Here is an 11126-nt window from a genome sequence, read left to right on the forward strand (position 1 = left end):
AAACTGTTAATATTAAAAAGAAAAATGGTTGTTCAAGTTCATGGTTCTACCTATTATAAGTTCAAAGCACAGAATCAAGTGGAAAATGGATAAACAAGTAACACACACACACACACACACACACACATATATATATATATTCGCATGTAGAGCTTTACGGAAACAACCATACTTTCTTTCTTTCTTTCACTCACTCTCTCCCTCTCTCTCTCTCTCTCTCTCTCTCTCTCTCAACACACATCACATACATCTTTAGTATTCAATGATTTTTAGTATGTTAATCGTCTAATATATTTTATGCTGAGAATCGTCCGTTTAAAATGCCTGACTTCGTAACACATTTTCTGTGGAATTTTTTTAAAGGTAATTTCCCAATGGCTAAAACTAAGCTTATACTTTGAGTACATATATGTTATGCTTGCACTTATATAATGAGTTTTTATATGCTGTTTTTCTTGTTGTCGTTTCTTTGTTTTAGAAGTAGGGTGTTTTTATCTTGTATTTTAAGTAATATATTTTAAGAAAATTCTTTTATTAAAAATGGACTTAGGGGTTCCGTCCTTCCCCTTCATCAGACATCCGTTACAAAGTTTATTGTAATTACATGTTGTTTACAGTAAAATATAATACTAATTATACACATATTAGTACATATATTTTGTAGAAACTACATATTCAGCAGGGTTCTTTGGTTTTCTTATTAATTATTTCTTATTTTCTTAACATTTGCTAAGAAGTGAATTTCCTATTGGCTTACACTGGTCCAACATATTTTGTAGATGCTCCATTTTATGCAGATTGGTCTGGATTTTCATTATCATAGAATCTAATTTTTTTAAGCATTGAAAGTTTTTCAGAGCTATATTGCTTCTACCAATTTTATGTTAATCTATTTTAACCTGTATATGGTGAAACTACAGAAATGATCCTGAAGAAATATGTCCATTGCCATTGTCATAAAATGTTCGTGTCATTATGTTTTGTAATTGTTTGTCTGGCAGACGGTTTTTATCATGCAAAAGGTTTTCATGTAATTTTCCTTTGTAAATTTTTTTTTGTCCGGCAGACAGTTTTTATTATGATATAAAATGTTCAGGTCATATATCAAGGATGTCAATTATATCATAATAAAAACTGTCTGCCGGACAAAAAAAAATTTACAAAGGAAAATTACATGAAAACCTTTTGTATGATAAAAACCGTCTGCCAGACAAACAATTACAAAACATAATGACACGAACATTTTATGACAATGGCAATGGACATATTTCTTCAGGATCATTTCTGTAGTTTCACCATATACAGGTTAAAATAGATTAACATAAAATTAGTAGAAGCAATATAGCTCTGAAAAACTTTATATTCGATAAAGATATGATAACTTCATGGCAGGAAGAAGAGGAATGTTGAACGGGACTAGTTTCACTCTTCAAGTATGAGAATAAAGTAATATTGACTTGTGGTGGTGGATCAGGCAGATTGAAAACTAAGTAAGGATCATAGTAGCTGTCAATTTCACATGATTTCTTTTATCTATTTGCACTACCGTTACAAGACGCCGGCTACTGTATAAAAGTCGGCTATTACCGACCGAGTGGCAGCCGAAGACCAGGTGATGATTCAAGACGGGCCGATCTTCCACGAGAAGGGAAGTAGCGTGGGAGGTACGTGATGCCCCACGGCCCTCCCCACCTCAGAGACCATCTCTGATGACACGTCATCATCACCATGGGAAACACTCCGTCCCAACACTCTCTTGGACACACTCCCTCCGGCGATGCATTCCCAAACCCATTCCATATAAACCCGCAGACGAATTTTTTTTTTGTCGTAAATATGTAGAGGGGTTAACTCAGCCTTCAAGACATTAATAGGTGTCAGATCGGATGAAGGACTCGCAGACGAAAAGTTCGAATATTTAGAACTATTGAACACTAGTAGAAAATTAGACAAAACAGAATAGGAAAATTAATCCAAGACCGACAGCATTGTGTTTAAAGGGTTGATCGAACTACCATATTTTTACACACGAATAATCCGGATCTCGGTCTGGTCTGGATGAATAAAATAAAAACATTCGTTATCTGCCAAATTGTTGATCTATTTTAAGGCCATCATCAGGGCAAAACAATGTTTCTCCACAACGTCACCAACATAAAGTAATTACGTTTTTAATACAATTTTTTTTAAGACCGACTCAGTCCCAACATTCTTAAGGGCTATAACATTATTGAACACTATACGCGCAGTATACAGTATATATATATGTAGAGAGGGAGAGAGAGAGAGAGAGAAGATATTTATATATAAAATCTTTATCTCTCATTCACTCACAAACTCCCCCACTCGCTCGCGCACTACCCCTAATCGTCGTCGTTTTTGGATTAAGAAATGCCATAACGCGTCTGACGTACCAAACGAGCGGGCATGTGCAGACCAGTATGATCGAACACAATACTTCACTTCATCATTCACCAGACATATAAAACAGAGTTATTTCCAACCTTGCTCGTTTCAACTATCGACATCCCTTTCGCAGACCAAAATCAAAATAAAGAGCACGGACTTACTTAATGCGGTATGGAAATAAAAAGTAATTTTTTAATCAAAAGTTTGAAGAATGATTAACCATTTTGGTAAAACGGCAGGATGTTGAAATGAAAATTTGAGGATGTGAAATGATGGTTTGGAGGTCTGGTGTGAAGTAGGTTTAAAAAACATTTTCTTTATGGCGCCAACGTTTCGATCTTTATTAAGATCATCTTCAGTGCGTGAGGTTTATAAAATTGTTTAAATTTATATATAAGGTATTGGTTGAAATGGAAAAGTTAGTGTCACGAGCAGGATTCTAACCCACTACCTTCGGCTCAATACGACGCTGCTCTCCCACTTGAGCTATCGTGACTTCACGTGAAGTTTAGCCGAAGGTCGTGGGTTGAATCCCGCTTGTAACACTAACTTTTTCATTTCAACCGATACCTTAAATAAAAATTAATTAATTGAAAGAAGTTATTTGGTCAATCAGACCACGCAATCTAATGGATTGTTTAAATTATACAAATACATTTAAGATGTGAAAAAATAAATGTATACAATGATAGAAATTTTCGGCTCAATCAAAGTAGTTGTTTTCACTCAAAGAGTTGGTTTTTCTGTGTAGATGTGTTATTACTGTGTGTCGTGTTGAGAGCGCCAGTGAGATATCTATGTTTTTTGTCATCTACGTCACACCAGACCACTCACGATCTCCAAATAATCATTAATTAAAGGTCACTAAATTCCACACAAAATTATATTATGTTGAAAATACTCAGCATGGAGTTCTCATATTTTATTAAGTGTCCTTAATAAATGAATATCGAGTGCCCCATCGGTCTTAATAGTGAATTGGGTGCTGATGTAACTTCACTGTCGGTTGCCCTCCATTAAAAGAAAAATTAAGTCCTTTATGTTATCATAAATTCATAAGCTTAACGTACTTATTAACGACTTTCAAGTGAAATTTAATGGTTTTACCCACTTTTTTTGTTCTTTCATTAAAGAGCCAACCTTATCAGTATAATTCATGAGAAAATTGCAAGAACTGAACAAACTCAAAATGTTTAATTTACTGTTAAAAATATACAATATAAAGTGCGGCGGTTGTTCTTTATTGTTTATCCCCTCAGTACTTATCTCTCGGCGCAATTTCGCTGAGGCTGATACTGGTTATAATTCATAACGCCCACTCAATATTCAGTGCTGTTTGAAAGAAGATATCGATTTTGCCGAAGCGTCTAACATCTCAGCCGAAAACTACTAACCTCCAGGGAATGTGCTTAATTCGCCATATGCCAATAGCATTAAATCCGTGTAAAAAGCCTCGGCGATTGCTATCGGGAAATCATTTTACCAGTCCTATCATAAACTCTCCGGCCCAATTACATTAGCATAATTATTTTTAGCGCCTATTAAATAATGATTTTATCTCACGGAATTTCCCTGTTTCTAGTGATTTGAACCATTAAACAAACCAAATCCGATTATCAATATTTTTTTCAACCTGGACGGAAATTTGAATAATTTGCTTTTATTAATTTAGCTCGCGTGTTTATCTCAATCTCAATCAATTATTTAATCCATAAGCGGCCATATCCTCTGTCCCTTTAATTGTATCTTGCATTGATTTTATGTAATAATTGAATCCATCATAATGTGTGATGTTTGGTGACCGTTAGTTAATGATTATATGGAAATGGAAATCTCAACACGACACGCAAGAATGCACATCTACACGGAAAACAAACACTTTGAGCCCTGAAGATGACCTCAATAAAGACCGAAACGTTGGCACGATAAAGAAAATTTTTTTCTGAACCTACATCACACCAGACTGCACCTCACGACTTCCGAATAATAAGTAATAGTAACTATTTGCATTTTCACCATCAAGGGCCGGATCGTGGTAGTTAAATCCTCAGATTGGGCCGTCCCTTGGGTCAGGAACTCAGACAACAACCAGAGTTTTGTGTGTGCTATCTCTCCAACAAGTGCACGACTGAGGATCTGTCACGGAGAGCAGTAACCGCTCTGATAGTTTGATAAAAATCATGATTGAATAAAATTGGCAGAGTAGGCGGGTTGGATCGGCGGAGAAGCTTTCACCTATCAGAGCACTGTCGATAGGTGGCACTCGTAGTGACATGGACGCACTTGCTTTCATTCATCTTCATTCTCCATCGTTCGCACCAGTCTTCTGTTTTGTCTGCACTTCTTCCAAAGCAACCGTATAATCGCGGTCAGAGGGTAAGTAGGTATGTCATCGGCAAACATACAGGGAGTGTGGTAGGTGTAGTTGGGACATCTGCAGTATAAAGGATATAAATTATATATATTGATCCAGCTCACTACCCTGCGGTACTCCCGCGGTCAGAGAGAAGTAGTCTGAGCAATCTGATTCTTGTCGGACCCAAAATTGTGATGTGTACCTCTAAAGTGCTCGTACAAATCCGTTTCATTGGCTCATAGAAAGAGTGGAAAAATTGCACCCCAGACCTGATGGCATAATATTACTTATAGGTTAGGGTCCTCCCAGCTTATCTCTTAATTCTCTGTTAAGCCTTTTACACTAGGGTGCCATAAACTAATAGCCAGTTTATTAAAAGGTGGTGCTTTTGACCTGTAAAGTTGGCGAAGTTCCTTCCTATTTTCCTTCTGCACACCGCTTAGTTATTGTGCAACCTTCAGCTATTTTTGTCGGTTTTTTTAATAATCCTTTTAATTTCATCATTATTTCGCCTAGGAGTAGCCACTTTTGGAGATCTGAATAGGAAAATACGATTAGAAAGTTTTTTTATTGGTCGAGCAAGATTTTTCGTTTTCCTTTCTTTCTTATTTGTATGAAATATTTTTTTAATTTCACTTCACCACCTTATTCATTTATAGTTACTAAACAATTATAATTTTGTCTGGCCTTTCAATTTCATTTTACTCAATTTAATACTCTTTAAAACAAAATACCGATGCTTATAAACACAAATGGCTGTAGGTGGGAGGATGTAAATGGCAAAAAAAATATATTTTAATGTGTTACATCCTGATGTTTCCTATAGGCGATTTTCACGTAATTTCTCGTCTGACTGTATATATTTTGCATTTGGGATTTCAGAGGGTTGGATTCAATCAAAGGAGCGTGCGGAAAAGGGGTATTCGCAATTAGAGGAGTAGGTAAGGAGAGTTTGGTGGTGGTCGGACCGTGGATGGTTGCGGTCTGGCAGCCTCAACCCGCAGCTCTGCGGCCTCCAACCCCTCGCTCCCGACTTACCACCCTCATCCACCTCTCTTTCTCTCTCATTAGTACAACGGTATTAATAAGCGGAGCCGACCGCAGCTATGTTTGCCTCGCCGGAACAGTTCCAAACATCCTAATATTTACGCATCATTCCGACTTTACCCAATTAAAGCTCAACTGATTCGCGCTTAGTTCGAGCTTTATTCGATTTACAACGTTATTCCACTCCCGTGGCGCTTCTAGAGTTTTCCATTAAACGCGGATTTAACACTTGTATGATTCCCCTCTTCGCTCATGTTGATGAATGGGAAAGGGAAATTTTCAAAATATAACTACTTGGATGATCCAACCTCCCGAATGTTATATACTCGATGCTTGTAAACATTTGAGGAGGACGATGAAAATGGGAAAAAAGTATATATTTTTGTCTTTAATTAAGGTTCAACCGATTCCTGCTTAGTTCCAGCTTTATTCGATTTACAACGTTCTTCCACTCTCGTTGCGCTTCTATTGTTTGGACTTAAACGCGGATTTAACACTGGTGAGATTCGTAAATGTTGATGAATAGGAAAGGGAAATTTTCAAAATATACCTACTTGCATGATCCAACCTCCCGAATTAATAGCTCTATATGAAATATACCAAAATGATCAAATACAACAAAGGAAGCTAATTCATATTAACTCACACACTATGAATGATATAGTTAATAAATAAATGGGGGTTAATTTGTGGTTTATGACCAAAGGACTTAAACTTCATATCTTTTATTATGAAAATATTAGGTTTAGCTGTATCTCTAACATGCACATAAACAAAAAAATGTAATAATGTAAGGTTATATATTTTCTTAACGATTCAATAATTGTTTTAACGATTACATTATCATTGATTTTTCATCAGATGGTCCATTAAATGATAAACATTTTATTACTAGAGCAGGGAAGATAATGGTAATTCAATTGAATTGTCATTCATTTAAAAGAGGGGCGTTTAAAATATTATTCTAGCTTTTATATAAATATTTTATCAATTTTATTTTCATCATACAATAAAAACTTTAATAATATAACAATAATCAGCGTAATCCAACGTAAAATTCTACAAATTTCAATCATTATGCAGAAAATGCGCCATTAAATGACCACGTCCAGCTTTAATTTTAACCAGAGGGAGGACAGATAATGAAAATGCTTTTACATTTGTGTTTATGCAGTGAAGCATAATTTATCAATTTCCAGATAAAACCACAGCTGAGTAAAGCTTTTTTTTTTTTTAATTCAGTCACTGTAAAATGAATTGTTCACACGTTCTTGTAATTAATTATAGCGCTAGGCACATCTTGAAGCAAAGAGTTAATTTATTAAAAAAACTCTAGTTTCCTTTTTTTTAATGAAATGGATTAATCATGGCATTGTAAACCATGGTTTCCGTTAGATTTGTAAAATGTACAGTAAAATGGTACTTAAAATAATAAGGGAAAATACCAAATCACCGCTGTTGGTATTTGGGCTTTGAAGGATTGCCATTTTTCGTATTATGCTTTTCAATTTCTTATTTAGACCTTTTCCTTGCCCGTAAGGCATCGCTGGTTCTGTTAGATTTCTTCTTGTGTCTTCAAAGTGGTGAACCTGTAATTCAGTCGTTACAGAACATCCTGGTCTGCATATTTTTTCGTATCACCGTTTCGACAACTTTAGTTTGGTGAGTCTGGGTGATCATTTGTCACATTCAAAACACTATACCAATTTAAAAAAGAAAAGGATCGATGATCTAAAAAACCGAACGGAAAAAAACAACGGAGTCACCAACCCACCAACCACCGACAAACAAAGCTAACTGATTCATGTACCCGACCGCTCACGACCTTTTAAAAGAGTTAACTTCACAAAAAATCGCCCAGACTCAACACTGAAGAAGCGAAATGCTAAACGCGCCTTACAGACCAACTCAGTGACCAAAATGATCGAGAATGACCAAATTCAACATTTTTATTCAACTAAGATTGAAGACGAATAATCGTTTAGATTTACACATACAGACTATTTTTTTATATATTTTAATTACAAATTACGCTTTCTGATTATTACATATTTATTTTATAAGGCAATATTTATTAATTTTTGATATGATAAATTTTTATAGTAAAGTCTGTCGGTTTGCAGGTAAATAAAACAAAAGCCGCTGATGATGACAGGATCGGATAGGATAATCAGGAAATTTATTAAAGAATGGCGTGATCAGGCGGACCCCACGCAGTACCAGATGAGACCAGTGTTTTCACATCAACTACTACATTCTACAACTAAGGCAATATCCTCACTAAATTTATTTATTTTCCACCTTTTTATTACAATAAAAATAAATTAACTTGCAACTATTATTTTTTGTCGATGCTTTCTTTACGATGATATCATAATTATAAGATCATTTTATCTGTGGTTTTCTTTAGAATCTAGAGACGGGTAAGGCCTAAACGTCCACACCTCCAGATCTTACCACAGCAATAGGAAATTCTGTCATTAAAAATGCCAATAAAACATGACTAAAAGTTAATGGAAATGACGGAGGGTCGGATCGGTAGAGAAGCTGTTGAATTTGAATAGAGCAAGCGGGGTCATATTCACCCGACTAAGAATAGGACATGCGATGTTGAAACAAGGACACATAATTTGTATAATAATTGTCCGACATGTAGAGAGAGGTTTTTTGATGTGTTAACTGAAGGGTTCCTGGGGTCCATATAGGGAATGTGTTGAAATGCCACCCGATGTGAGAATAGTCCAGCAGGGCATTGATTATTTGGATCTCCCGTTCCGTTTTATAGCGTAAACAGGGCTGTTTTACCTATAGTACTTTATATATTACCTTTTGAGTTTTATTCTTATGTACATTAAAATGTATTTATAAGAGTGAATGCGTAGGGTGAAGGGCCGATGCCGCTCAATTAGATGTGAGATCTAGATAGTATAAAAGGATAGGTAGGAGGATTCGATAGTATATATCAGTATAAAGTAAGCAGATGTAGTTGTGGTTGGAGGCTGAAATGACCTAGCTGTTGACAGCTCCTAAAGGTTTGAGATCGATAAGACCAAGGTACTGTCAAAACACAAAGTGGGTGGTTTTATATTCATCTTTCTTTAATTGCCAATATGCTCCTTTGGCGAGTATTCTCGAGAGCTAAAAATGGAACGTGGAAGTATAAAGACCACTTTGCTGGCTGCGCCATGTGCGAAGAAAGCAAGAGACGACAACAAAAATGAATTAATGAGAAAAGAAAAGAGGGATGAAATTAGAGATGATTGGGAATAAGGTGGAAAGTTGATTTTTGATATTTAAATGTGAGAAAAATGGCAACATATTCTTGAGATGGCCTTAACCCGACTTTAGCTAAAGAGCCTTCATAGCAGTTTTACTTTCAGGAAAACTTCATTATTTTTTTCGGATACCGATTTGTACTAAAGAAGATATTGTTTTTTGATTTGCAAGACTCGAATAGAAGGTGATGAATTAAGTAAACCACCCTCTGGTTGACGTACAGGAAGTCAACTTCCAACCGTTGAAAATCACGGTTAAGGAGGTCGTACCTCTTTTACGATATTTTTTACACATAATTACCAACAAAAATTCCCAGGGATGTGTTGGGAATCGTACCAGAACCCTAGCCTGGCAAATACTAGTCAAACTCGGTTCAATATAGAGAGCGAGCAGGTCGCATCAGACACGGCAATGAGTATGCCAATACCCTTGTTACAATTTTCGGAGGATGCACAAATATTCAACTGCATATTGGTTTTTGTAGTACTGTAGTTGCATTTTATGTATTGTTAGATTATTGAGCCTAATATTTATTTTATACTTGCAAGGGTTCTTTACACATTCCTTCGTCAAGGTGTTGAGGAATATACACTCATCAAAGGAAAAACATTCATTTTATTCGACTAGCAAGGAATTCAATGAAACTTTTTCGTGAAACTAACAAGTCGAAAAATATTAGAGACGTGCCCGAGGGTGTCGTCAAAAATGCACATCCAATGGCCCCAGGAGCCAGTTTTTTTGAACTAAGTAAGAAATCTAAATTGGGAATTTTTTTTACTAAAAATAAGTTTCATTGAAATCAGTCTCCACAATAGTACCCAGCCTTTTTAGTAAAATAAAATGAATCCAGATGGACGAAGGAACTTCGTTTTTTGTTACTATTGGCCACATCACTGATCATATTTTAATACAAATTACATTGTTGAAAGCTGGTTACTAATACACCATGGTTTATTTTTTTGAAAATGGCAAACTAGATTGGCTGAAGAGTATTAAATAAACCCTATGGTTGACTGTAAGTAAAAAAAAGGTAAATTCCAGTCGTACAGGAGGGCTTAATATCCAACATGGACCAATGCTCCAATTTTGTGAGTGGGCAAGAATGTACAGTCAATGTATTGTTTTTCGTAATTATTATTCAAGTTTAACACCTAACTTACTAGCTCTTTTAGTTGAAAACTTATGTGTGACGACCACAACCTCCCGGATCAATATCGATCCTCCATTCGATTTTTTTAACCTTTTTTCAACAAATAAAAAGTTAAATGATTTCGATTTATATTCGTATGTATATAAATTACATAATTGTTTCTTAATACAAATTATTTTTCCACATTTTTCTTAACTAACCTTGAACACGTTTACACCAACAAAAATTTACACCCCTTGTCATTACAAATAATGGAGCTTCTTAGTTTTAGGTTCGAGTCCTGCTCGTCCCACTTAATTTTTCACCTAAACCATATTTTGTAAAATAAGTAAATTAATTACTTTGGTTAATTGAAACAACTAAAAACATAAGAGATTAACATTTCATAATGATGAACGGTATTCGTATTTGTATTTGTACAAACAAAATTGTACAAGGTACAGGTATTTGTACCTCAGGGAAGGAACTTGGTTTTACGTGTCAACTGGCCACTTGAATCCTCCTGTCTTTAATAAAAAATTGCTGATCACTACTTACACTTTGAAATTCGCCAACGAGTAGGCTGAAGAGTTTTAAGTAAAGCCTCTGGTTCACAGCAGGCATATTTTACCTTTACTTCAGGAGGACACAATATTAAATTAAGTACTATATATTTCTTTAAATAATACTCGGTAAAATATGAGGAAATTGGGAAGGATTACGATTCACCTTGACTAATTTTTATTTTAAACTAATTAAAAGAGAGTACACCAGATAGTTTAAATTTAGAAGATAACTTTAGTAACAAAAAAATTTAGCATTATGCGTAATAGTATACAATGATAAAATAAAATAAAAACAAAAAACCAAAGGTGGTGTTATCAAAATAAAACTATAGAAAGTATAGTT

At 35.2% G+C, this 11126-nt stretch overlaps 1 long non-coding RNA gene across 1 annotated transcript in view; it reads left to right on the forward strand.

Annotated features, from left to right (window-relative positions):
* LOC112127042 overlaps positions 1-8151 on the forward strand; it is a 59656-nt gene extending 51505 nt beyond the window's left edge. The window contains exon 2 of the long non-coding RNA XR_002910361.1: positions 7936-8151. This is a non-coding gene — a long non-coding RNA (uncharacterized LOC112127042). The remainder of the gene's footprint in view (positions 1-7935) is intronic.
* Positions 8152-11126: the final 2975 nt, after the last annotated feature.

Source organism: Cimex lectularius, unplaced genomic scaffold (assembly GCF_000648675.2).
Source record: "Cimex lectularius strain Harlan isolate CLEC.00 unplaced genomic scaffold, Clec_2.1 scaffold130, whole genome shotgun sequence".
NCBI lineage: Eukaryota > Metazoa > Arthropoda > Insecta > Hemiptera > Cimicidae > Cimex > Cimex lectularius.